General features: G+C 41.8%; 1 protein-coding gene across 1 annotated transcript in view; it reads right to left on the bottom strand.

The window, feature by feature from the left end:
• Nucleotides 1-1,238: 1,238 nt before the first annotated feature.
• The window catches only part of LOC123515015, a 151,195-nt gene continuing 142,319 nt past the window's right edge, over nt 1,239-10,114 (bottom strand). The window contains exon 4 of the transcript XR_006677735.1: nt 1,239-1,364. The gene's annotated coding sequence lies outside the window, so the exon portion shown is untranslated. The remainder of the gene's footprint in view (nt 1,365-10,114) is intronic.

Below are 10,114 nucleotides of genomic sequence, written 5' to 3' on the forward strand. Positions count from 1 at the left end.
CGCCACCTTCGCGCCTCAGGTGGCTCATTAACGCCACCTCGCAGCACCTCGGAACTTTAAACGGGATCGACGGAGGAGGTCGGCGGTGAGGGAGACTCCAAAGTGATTTAGAGCTTAAGTGAGGTTCCAAGATTCATGATCCTGCGTCCTCCATCCGCCACCACTCAAACTTTTAGAGAGCCAGGCACACCTACTGGTAAATACATACGCTCCACCACCACCACCACCGCCACCACTTTACTGAGGTGTGAAGCGCTGCAGGTGTGGATGACCGGAATTTATGTGTTATGAGCATATACAGTAACAGGGGCGATCCTTTACAAGTAAATAAGAATGTCATAAATATATCATAAATATACACAGCGAGATATGTGAGCATGTACGTATGCGTGTGTGTCTGTGTGTATGCTTGTGTGCGTATGTAGCGGTGTTACCCACTCACTCCCTCGCTCGCTTGCTCGCTTGCTCGCCAACTTAACAACTAAGTGCCAATAATTTCCCAGCGAACGTGAAAACTTTTAAAAATACAGAGCAATGCTAAGGCCTCAATTATCATCAATCCCTCTGCTGTTGTTGTGTGATGTATTGAGGGAAAGAACGCACGTAAGCACACACACACACACACACACACACACACACACACACACACACACACACACACACACACACACACACACTAAGGACTTCAGTATCACTCATTTCGACTAGTTGTCAGAATGCACATCGATTAATTGTCAGTTTACACACACGCACACACACACACACACACACACACACACACACACACACACACACACACTCTCTCTCTCTCTCTCTCTCTCTCTCTCTCTCTCTCTCTCTCTCTCTCTCTCTCTCTCTCTCTCTCTCTCTCTCTCTCTCTCTCTCTCTCTCTCTCTCTTGCTGTCTGTCTGTATATATGTCTGTCTGTCTGTCTGTTTCTCTTACCTACCCTCCCACCCCCTACAAAGACACATGCTAGTAACAATATTATTTTACGTATAAAGTCTGCGAGTAATATGACAAACACAATTTTCTCTTGAGGTGAGTACCGTGGAGAGTTGTGCTGAGTTAGAGAAGTAAAATAACAACATCTATTGAGAAATTAACACTTTACCTTGACATGACGCCCGTGGAGCGACTTCTTCCTGCTCTCCCACCTGCTGCGCCATACCATCCAGGCTTCGTGTGTGTGTGTGTGTGTGTGTGTGTGTGTGTGTGTGTGTGTGTGTGTGTGTGTGTGTGTGTGTGTGTGTGTGTGTGTGTGTGTGTGTGTGTGTGTGTGTGTGTGTGTGTGTGTGTGTGTGTGTGTGTGTGTGTGTGTGTGTGTGTGTGTGTTACGTTGTTCTGGGAGGTATCAACAATTGCTGGAAAAATCAAAGGATGAACAACATCAGTGACTCATCAAGATTTCATGCAAAAACGTTTCAGTCAGGATATTCAATATAAAATGATGCCACAAGATTAAAATAAATCAAAGGTGTCACAATGCGAAAAATAAAAGCACACAGACATGCAAATATTATACACACGATTTACAAGGAAAAATGTAAGCTCATATTGATTCTACAATACAGAATTCCAAATGCTTTGGAAGACTAAAAGATCAGATTATAAAGCAGTCTTGTATTAAATGTAAAGCAAACACTTCCCTAAAACAGGAAGAGTGAAACTATGCTTCCAAGAAGGTGAAAGCGTAAATATTAATACAAACTAAAAAAAGAGAATACTATTAATAATAAATAAAGAAAAAAAATCATCACAGTAATTTCTGAATAATTATCATGTGATTCATAATCACATATAAGAGTTAATGATGATGAAGACACAACTGACGGGCACTAAAACACTTCATATATGATATATATAAAAAAAAAAAAAAAAAAAAAATATATATATATATATATATATATATATATATATATATATATATATATATATATATATATATATATATATATATATATATATATATATATATATATATATATATATATATATATATATATATATAAATATATATGTGCCTAAGGTTGGAGTAGACAAAAAAACTTATATTTTTTTATGAATAAGATTCAACATAAGTTGAAACAGGAGAGAGATTGCCAATGGTATTATCAGGGTAGAGTACGAGACACACACACACACACACACACACACACACACACACACACACAAACAAACTCCGGACATACAAACACACACGTGGTGGCCTGATCACCCCGGGCTTCGGTCACTAGACTTATCTGGCGCTATATAGCCGCCGCGCATCAAGATGTCAGATGCCACGAAGGGGGTTGTATAGTCTTAAGATATATGAATGTTAGTATGTATATGTATAAGTAGCATAATGTGTAGAACGTTAATCTCTGTACTAGCTGTCATTTCAAATAAACTGAAATAATATCATTGTTATAACACACACACACACACACACACACACACTAGGGTGATAAATATGACGTGGTGCTTCGCTCGTCCTTGCAGGGCAAGAGAAGCGTGTGGCCAGCAGTGGCAGCTCGGCAAAGTACCGCAAGGGGAACAAACGCAGGATTAACGACATTTCATGGTAAACTTCAAGAAATAAAAGGTTAATGCACTTCAGTTTTTCTAACGACTTTTGCTTCACTGCTGATTACTTAATGCAAATGTTTTAATGAGAAGAAAAGTGCATTCTGGTAGATAAAAACTAAAATTGGTTTAAATAGTTAGTGATGTAATGAAACTTAAGCTAAAGTACTGTAATTCTTCTAATGTCTGCAGGGAGCCTTCCTTAAAAAAGAACCACTCTGTAGAAAGCTTTATCCAAAAATGAGTTACTAAGACACACCGGGCGTCTCCCTACACAAACGCTTCCACTCCCTTACATCATCCTTTCTTCCTTCTTGAATTGGAGGACACAAAAATGAAAAAGAAAGTTCCTTCTAACATTCATTATCTACAAAGTACAAACTCATTTAGCCAATTTGCAGTTAGTGGAAGATGAAAGACAAAACCTTAAGTGACAGGCAAGTTGGAAGTCCTCCCGATAAAAAAGAAAAAAAAAGATAAAAAGTGAATAAAGAAAGAAAGAAAAGTTTATTTGATTCTTGTATGAAAACCCGAGGCGTGAAGTTAACCGTGGAGAAGTGACGCTAACCCTCCACAAAGCGACACCTGGGATAAATGAAGCACACTTACCTGAAGGAGGCACTAAGCTCCTCCCACACTCCCCTCAGCACTTCCCTGCTTCTTTACCCTCCTGCTGTTGCACTTACACAACATAACCTTTTCTTACTCCTACGCTCTCTCGCTACCTATTAACCTCCTTTTATCCCTCTCTCCCTTTTCCCCTCTCCCTCTCTCCTTTCCTCTTTTCTGGCGTCTACCTAATGTGGTCCTTCCGTCACCTTCAGCGGCTCTCTATTCCCACAGGTTCTCACTCTAATGATAAGCTCCCTCTTTCCTCGCCAGCAGGAGTCACAGCCCCATTCCTCCTAGTGGTGCAGCTTCCCCGCCACTCCAGCACCAGTATGTCTTACCGCCCTCTGCCTTTAATACCCCAACTCTCTCTCTTTCCCCAGCAAGCGCCGCCAAGGAGTTCACCATTAACAGTTGGGCTTCATTTAACGTGTTTTGGGAGGATTCGACTCGGCAAAAGAGCTTTCTCGCGTACGTGTTTATTGGGGGAGGAGTTATGGGTCCAAGGCGGTGGCAGATAAGTTATGGTTTCCTGCGTAAGGCGGGAAGGGAGGGGAGGGGGAGTGAAAAAATATAAATAAATGCATGAAGAAAACATTTTGAGCTATGGTACGAAATTTATTTATGACTTTTGGATCGTAGCAGTTATGACAGTGGGGGAGGGAGTGTGACTGAGGGTGGCGCCGTGGGGGAGAGGGTACGAGAAGGGAAGGGAAGGGATGGGTAAGTGGTGGCCCCGGGGAGATATTAGACTAGAGAAGGGACGGGGAATAAGGCAGCGGCTGAGGGGCCTTTGCAATGTTGTATAACGGTGCGTGGCTGTACTAAAGGAGACGGTACTGTCGCGCTGGGAGGACAGGGAATGTAACAGCAAGTAACTACTTAGGACAATGGCAGAACGCTCGTGAAACCTACCCAGCTTACAATACCCAGAAGGTTTTAAAATCCCTTAGAAGCAATCCATTAACCTCAACCCTAATGGCGACTACGGGCAAATACAAGACCAAACAGCAATTCCGTGAGCTACACAAATAGTCATCACCATTACTGCACCGCCCACCACTATCACCACCAGGTACTACACTGAGCTATTTTGTTGTTCAGTAGCGCAGTAACACACACAGCTATCTTGCCCTTGCGTTTACAATTTTTTTTTCTCAATCTTAACCCCTTCAGTACTCGGATGCACTTTCACCATGAGTTCTAGGTATGATTAGACGATTTTTGTTAACATTAGGGAGATTTTATGGAGGACATAAGATTAATGGCCACATTCTTTACTATTTCAATTACCACATGAGTTTCTGAAGCTGTATAAAACCGCTTAATAGGAAGCAAAAAATATATAAAAATGTGTCACGTTACTGAAGTGGTTAAACCAGTTGATATGATGAATACCTATCATTTGTTGCCTTTTATTTTATTTATTTACTTATTTTTTTACCGATGTGCTTTTCCATTTATTTACGTTTTTCTTCTTTCTTTTTTCATCTCTTCTCGGCGTTTCTTCAATAATTCAGTGTGCTTTTCCGCTTATTTTATTTTTTTCCTCCTCCTTTCGTGTTTCATCTCTTCTCGGTGTTTCTTAAATAATTCATGTCTTATTATTCCTTCTTCTTTCATGTCCCATCTCTTCCTCTTGTTCCTTGCTGCTTCATCCGTTTCTTTCTCATTTTGTTTCTCATCTCTTGTGTCTAGGATTACGCACACCGCTATCCTATCCCCGCCTTTACAGTGTTTTCTTTTCTTTTTCTCCATCTTAAATCAGTTAATCTGAAAAAGACCTATCATTTGCCAGGCTTTATTTATTTTTACCAGTTGCGTGCTATTCGATCTATTATTCATTTTTCCTTCTTCCTTCATGTTTCATCTCTTATCGGTGTTTCTATAATAATTCCCGTCTTTTCTTCCTCCCTTTTCTTTTGTGTTTCATCTTTTCTTGTTGATTCTTCCTGCTTCTTCCATTTTTTTCTCATTTTGTTTTTAATTTCCTCTTGTTTCTTGGATTACGGGAGGAGAGTCACCAAACCAGAAAACTCAAGATCAAGATCAAGAACAGCGGTCGGTGAGAACTGGCTACTTGTCTTTCGATCCCTCCTCTACGTGTACAAGCCTAACTTTGCACGTGGAGCGCTGATTGGATTGGAATGTATGGGCGAATATTTACAGGAAAAGAGAGGAGTAATGGGAAGAGGGGGCGGAGGGGGCGGAAAATACATTATAGGAGACTGTTCGTTGAGTCAAGTGGTTGGATGGTGGTGGTGGTGATGAGAGAGATGCCACTTTACGAGTTCCCTGTTTCCTTGCTTCCCTGCTTCACTGCTTCACTGCTTCCTCTCCTCCACAGCCTCCCTGCTTCCTCTACAGCCAAACACTCGATCCTCACTGGCTGCTCCTTAACTGTTACACGTTGAAATACTGTTTAAGTCCTTCAATACTGAGATGCATTTTTACCTTGACTTTTCGCTGTGATTAGATTTTATTTACATTAGGTAACGTCTATATATGGAGGTCAGAAGATTAATGGCCAGAGTCTTCACTATCTTGATCCCCACATAAGTTTCTGAAGCTGTATAAAATCATAGACAAGTAAGCAGAATGAATATAAAAACGCGTCATGGTACTGAAGGGGTTAAGATAATAATGGATAAGAAACTATGATTGCTGCTCTACAAACATTATAAATAATAATGAGACCGTGAATAACAAACGATGGCATGAAACAATAAGCATCCATTACTGAAACACATGGACACACACACACACACACACACACACACACACACACACACACACACACACACACACACACACACACACACACGCACACAAAATAAGCCAAAGCAGTTGCACACGAGCGTATTCTCACTCATTAATTAAAAAAAAAAAAAAAAACACGCCGCGTAAACACACACCAGAGAGAGAGAGAGAGAGAGAGAGAGAGAGAGAGAGAGAGAGAGAGAGAGAGAGAGAGAGAGAGAGAGAGAGAGAGAGAGAGAGAGAGAGAGAGAGAGAGAGAGAGAGAGAGAGAGAGAGAGAGAGAGAGAGAGAGAGAGACACGTGGCGCCCGCCCCACTTTCACGGCGGCGGTGCTTTGAGACTCACAATTACTCAAGCAAGACTCATAACAAACAAACTCGGGTCCTCTAATGCGTCATAACTTCGCCTCACAACACCATCACAGTTTACGGCGCCCGGGAGGAGGAGGAGGAGGAGAAGGAGGAGGAGGAACAAGAAGAAGATGAAGAAGAAGAAGAAGAAAAAAAAGAGGAGGAGGAGGAGGAGGAGGCCAAAAGCAAGGAGAGTAGCGAGAACAGAAGGATGAGGAAGAGTAGCAAGGGTACAGAATGATACGAGAGGGAGGATTGAAAGCAGAAGAGGTACGAGAGAGTGCGTGTATAAACTATGAAAGAAGAGCAACAGAAGAGGAGGACGAAGAGAGCTAGACGGTACGACTGGAGAGAAGGAGAGAAGGAGGAAGGATAAAGATAGGAGAGAAAGGGAGGAAATGACTAAAAACCAGAATAAGAAAAAATATAGCAAAGGAGCGAGAGACTAATGGGAGGAGGAGGAAAGAGGAAAAGAGAAGAAGAAGAGAAAGACAACGAAAAGCCAGAATACGAAAGAGGAACAGACAGGGCAAGAAGGAATTGGAAGTAGTGTCGAGAATAAATAAAAGGAAGAGAACTCGAACAAATAAAAAAAGGGAGACAAGAGAACTGCGAGAAAGAAAGACGGAACCAAAAGCCATAATTCGAAAGAAAACAAGCCAGCAAATGAGAAATAGCAGAGTAGGAAAGAGAGAGAGAGAGAGAGAGAGAGAGAGAGAGAGAGAGAGAGAGAGAGAGAGAGAGAGAGAGAGAGAGAGAGAGAGAGAGAGAGAGAGAGAGAGAGAGAGAGAGAATAAGAGAGAGAGAGAGAGAGAGAAGAGAGAGAGAGAGAGAGAGAGAGAGAGAGAGAGAGAGAGAGAGAGAGAGAGAGAGAGAGAGAGAGAGAGAGAGAGAGAGAGAGAGAGAGAGAGAGAGAGAGAGAGAGAGAGAGAGAGAGAGAGAGAGAGAGAGAGAGAGAGAGAGAGAGAGAGAGAGAGAGAGAGAGAGAGAGAGAGAGAGAGAGAGAGAGAGAGAGAGAGAGAGAGAGAGAGAGAGAGAGAGAGAGAGAGAGAGAGAGAGAGAGAGAGAGAGAGAGAGAGAGAGAGGAGGAAGCAAGGAGGAGGTGGAGGAGAAGGAGATAGAGGAGGAAGAAGTAAAGTGTGTCACGGTAACAGAAATAATCGAAGACGACCAATAGTCCAGAGGAGCAGAGCAAGGCCCGTCAAGCCTTGATGGGGAGAAACGAGCACAGGAAACACAGGAAGGAAGAAGGGAGGAAGAGAACCAAGAGAACCACCGAGAAGGGAAGGACAGGAATGCTACGGGGACGCTAGGAAGGATATGGGTGAAGGAGTGAGGGGGAGAAAGTAAATGAGGCAAGGAAGGGAAGACCATCCGGAAGCTGAGAGACGCCAGAGAAGGGAAGTGAGGGGAAGTAGAAGGGGCCTCGAGGGGAAAGGAGTAATGACACGGCTGCTGAGGGAAAGGGTATGAGGGAGGCAGGATGGACACTTAGTAGAAGGGGAAACGGTAACGCAAGGAAGCGATAAGAGATTGTGATTATGAAAAGGATTCTGTGGATTGTAAGGGATATGACGGAGTGAGAAGGGAAATAGATAATGAAAGTGTTTAGCAAGAGAGAAAGGAGAGGTAGAGGGAATGTATGTGATAAAGATAAGAAGTGTATGTTGGCTATGTAATATGATTAGGAAAGAGGAGGAGGAGATATTGATAAAGAAATAGTACAACGCGGCAAAAGAGAAGTGAAGGGAATGTAGATTAAAAAAATGAGTCTTTGGAGGGTAAAGGATGCGAATGAAAGAAAGAGATGGTGACAATGAAAGCGTTTAACAACAGAGAAAATACATTGACGCCTTCAGTACCAGGACGCGTTTCCATAGTCATTCTGCTTACTGTTTTACTATTTGGTGATTTTAAACAGCTTCAGAGACACGTGTGGCGGAATAAAAATAGTGAAGATTATGGCCATTAATCTTCTGACCACCATAGAACCCTTCCTAATGCCAATAAAACGGTCCAAATCGTACAAAAATTTCAATGTAGTGAAATGTGTCCCAGCATTGAAGGGATTAAGATTAGGACTCTGTTAATGACAAGAGTATATAATAGAGATAAAAAAATAATAAAACACACAAATAATGAAATATAGAAAGGTAACAAGAGACACGAAACAAGATAGAAAAAAAACACAACTTAAGAAAGAAGGAAAAAAAAATCAGGTACTGCAAGGAAAGATTTTTAGTTAAAGGAAAGAAAGAAGGAGAAGAAGGAAAGGGTGAGGGGGGGGTGGGCAAGGAGGAGACAGTGTGGCATTAACGAGAGCAAAAGGAGCACCAGAACAACAAGAAGTAGCGTATTTCCCTCCCGAGTTACGGCCTATTGTTGCTGCTCACGATATATACAAATACTTTCCACATTTCTTGGCATAATTTCCAGCCGCGTATTGTCCGGCGGAAGGAAGAGAAAAAGATATATAGGCCACATAAATAAGCGCTCTAGAGTTACGTTATAGTGACAGTCTACAGTCTACGAAGGCGCGTGAACGTATTTTACACATAGTAGTACACGTATTAGGAGGATAAAAAGGGAGATTCGTTAGCGGCTTAAGAAATATTAGCGGTGAATCTTGTACCACTTCCTTATTTTTCCTTATTTTTTTTTTCACGGAGTTTTGTTGTCACGCGAAAACAATTTATTGCACGTTACTTTCTCGCTTTTCTGACGTATTTACAGAGAGAGAGAGAGAGAGAGAGAGAGAGAGAGAGAGAGAGAGAGAGAGAGAGAGAGAGAGAGAGAGAGAGAGAGAGAGAGAGAAAGAGAGAGAAAGATAAAGAGAGAGAGGAAGAGAGAGAGAATAATTTCACTTTTGATTAACAAGTTCCTTCATAATAATATAGCATTTCTTGTCATCCTTCACAAATAAACACTTTTTTTGGCTTTTCTATAACAAAGCATTCAATTTTTATTTTGTATTAGTTGAACATGACAGAGAGAGAGAGAGAGAGAGAGAGAGAGAGAGAGAGAGAGAGAGAGAGAGAGAGCAATATCGTTGTCGGAATTGTCCATTGTGCAGCTCTGTGGACGTGCTTCCGCTGACCAGTGCTGCTCACAGGACCTCCCGGGTGTTAGAGAGGACCCAACCCGCCGCCTGCTGCCGAGGGGGTGTCTTTCACGGGGCAGGGAGGGGGTAGAGCAGTGGCGCGGGAGGTGAGCTTGGTGGGACTGTCTGTACTGCTGTTTTTTTTTTTTCTCTCATAAGCGTTGTTACTAGTAGGTTTGGGAAGAGGCTGGGTTAAGACACGGATTCATTCTCTCTCTCTCTCTCTCTCTCTCTCTCTCTCTCTCTCTCTCTCTCTCTCTCTCTCTGTAAAAACGTCAGAAAATGGAGAAAGTAACGTGCCATGAATTATTTTCGCGTGACAACAGAACTCCGTGAAAAAGAAAAAAAAAAGAAAGAAAAATATAAAGAATAGATAAAAGCAAGATTTGTCACTAGTCATTTGCACTTTGCAGAAAGAAAAAAAAAAAAAAAACTTTATTACTGTATATTTTTACTACCATTATCATTTCCCACATCGTCACAGCTAATAACATCACCACAATTACCATCAATATATATAGAAAGACCTGTATTCTTAAACGCTTTGCTCTCCCACATTCACTACTTTCCAAAGGCTTTACTTGAAGATATTCCTGTTTTTAAGGGTATTTTTAAGGATCCGGTGATGGACTGGCAAAATCTCTAGAATGTTATTAGGAAAAATTGTCTTGAAAATTCGGCTACTTGTCTCTATGGCCTTGGAAAACATGTCGTGGTGAGGGAGCGA

This window comes from Portunus trituberculatus, chromosome 38 (genome assembly GCF_017591435.1).
Source record: "Portunus trituberculatus isolate SZX2019 chromosome 38, ASM1759143v1, whole genome shotgun sequence".
Taxonomy (NCBI): domain Eukaryota; kingdom Metazoa; phylum Arthropoda; class Malacostraca; order Decapoda; family Portunidae; genus Portunus; species Portunus trituberculatus.